Consider the following 2,633-nt stretch of genomic DNA (forward strand, 5'->3'; position numbering starts at 1 on the left):
AACTATTTATAAGAAAAACTTCTATAGCTGGTAAAATAAGCAACTTTAGATAAGGCAAGAGAATAGTATAGCTATATGTAGCATAGTTTTAAGAATAATAAGCTATGTATAGCTAGATAAACTAAAAGGCGTTTTGCTAAATGTTTTATAAAAGACTCTAAGACTAAATTAAAAATAAATATACTTGTGTATAAAAACTAAAAAACTTAAAAAAATTTATAAAATCTACAATCTTTTATAATAACTAGCACTATAAATAAGACTTTAAAAAGAGAAAAGAAGACATTAGCTAGAGACTATTCTTAATATATAAAAAATAGAAAGAACTTCTCTCTAGAGAACTTATAAACTTTAGTAAGCTTAAAGCTACTAAAGAAAAAATACTAAAATTAAAAAACTAAAATAGGGTCCTCTTTAATAAAAAAAGAAAAAAAGGCTTAAAAAAAGCCTACTTAAACTATAAAAAAGTAGGCTACTTTTATTAAAAGTGCTTAGACTTGGAAATAATAAAAATAAAAATTTAAGTTTAGATATAAAAGCTATTTACATAAAATAAAGCGTTACTACTAATAAAGTTAATAATAAGCTTACTAAAAAACTTTATTAAAAGTGTAAAGTAAACTATAAACTAACATAATGCTTTAAGAATTACTAGAAGGTAGAGGTTTAGAACAACTATAACATAGATTTAGCGCTAGAAAAAGTAGCAGTTTATAAGAGACTTTACTACTTATCCTAAGTTATAAACTACACATAAAATGCAAGAATAAAAGAAAAAGAATTTTTTATTATAACTTTTACTAAGCACTATAGTACTTAAGCTTACTAAATAATTCTAGAGCAGATAGTACTAGAAGTGCGAAGCTAACTATAAGCACTAATACTGCTAAATACTATACTACTAGGTACTTATAAACAACAACATAAAAACATATAATGTTATATTTACTCTTATAAAGGTACATTATTATATTTTAATAAAAGAACACTATTAAAACTTCTTCTAGAATATTCTTTAAAAAGAATAGAGACCTAAATAGCTAATAATAAAGTTATAAGTTCTAAGCTCTAGTAAAGAAAAGATAGAAACCCTACCTTTAGCACTAGCTATAACTAGAAAGAAACTAGAAATAAGGTAGTTTAACTGCTATTACATTCTCTATAAAAGTTAGGCGTCTAAGGACTTTTAATGCTGCTATAGAAAGCACCCTATCTAAATAATACAGACAAAGAAATACCCCTGCTAGGCACAGGTACAACTAGTGCTAGTCTACATAAATCTACAGGATTGCCTATTCTAATAGTACCTATGCATAAATTAATATTATGTTAAGCACTAGCGAACTAAACACTGTGCTAGCTAGTAGCTAAAACAGCATTAACTAAATAAATAAGACGCTAACATCTTAAAAGCAGAGGCTATAGAGTGTAAAATGCTAAACTGCCTCTACTGCAAATTAGAACCTAACTATAAAAACATCTTATAGGTAGAATGTAACTAAGATAGAAACTGTGTGTTCTACTACTTCTAGTAATAGGCTTACTAATAAGATAACCAACTTCCTTACTACTACTAAATTAAGAACTATAGATGCCTAGTAAAAGAATGTATAATTAAAAGACACTAAGACTACTAAAGCTAAAAAGACCTAAGATAACTATAAGAAAAAAACTTTAACAGCGTTAAACTAGACAACACACTAGACTATAGTGTTATATACTACAACGCTAGAGCACTAGTAGCAGTAGGACAAGGAGTAGGTTAAAGCCTTACTATAGAATTTACTCTAAAGAGACATAAAGGCATTGCGCTAATTAACAGCAGATGTATATTTAACGTACCTAACAGGTTGGCTGGCCACTTTTGCTAAGCCCCTACTAAAACTACTCTATTCTCTTGCAAAACAGCCTACTTTAGCCCTATATAAAGTAATATAACACAAGATATTATTTAAAGTCTACTTTTACTACTTGCTTACATGTACGCAAGTTATGCCTAGTTTAATTACACTACTTGCATTACTTTTAACTTAGCTTACTTTCTTTAGCGCGCACCTGTGTCTTTAGCTTTTTCCTATTACTACGCGCTTTAAACTCCTTTAAAGTAGTTAGACAAGCTTTATCTTTAACTATTAAAGTCTTTTTTACCTAAATCTACTTTCTTTTATGTAATCTATGTTATGTAGCAGCCTTATTTACTGCTTAAAGCTTTATAATCTTATAGCCTACTTTATTATGTTAATGCTCTAAATAACTATTATTTACTTTTTATTACTTTACTATATTGCCTTTAGCTGTCTTTGTTTCTTTAAAGCTATAACAACTGCTCTAGTTAATATCTAGCCTATTATAAAGCCTAACTTGTTAAAGTTATACCTGTCTTTATTCTAGATACTGTACTTAGCTTTTATGTTAGCTACTAGGTAAAACTAGCCCTAGATAACCTCTAGATCCCTATAAAGTGCTCTCTTATAATTATATTTATAATTAAACTTTATTATAAACTTAGAGCAGTGCTTAACCTATATACTAGGCTAGTTTAAGCTAACCTAGCCTAAATTGCGCTCTACAGGCAAGGAATTAGCTATATTAGCTACAGCTGTAAGCTTAGGGGGAAATCTGCGTGTAATAAG

The sequence above is a fragment of the Lindgomyces ingoldianus genome, assembly GCF_010093535.1.
Source record: "Lindgomyces ingoldianus strain ATCC 200398 unplaced genomic scaffold BDR25scaffold_28, whole genome shotgun sequence".
NCBI classification, from domain to species: Eukaryota; Fungi; Ascomycota; class Dothideomycetes; order Pleosporales; family Lindgomycetaceae; genus Lindgomyces; species Lindgomyces ingoldianus.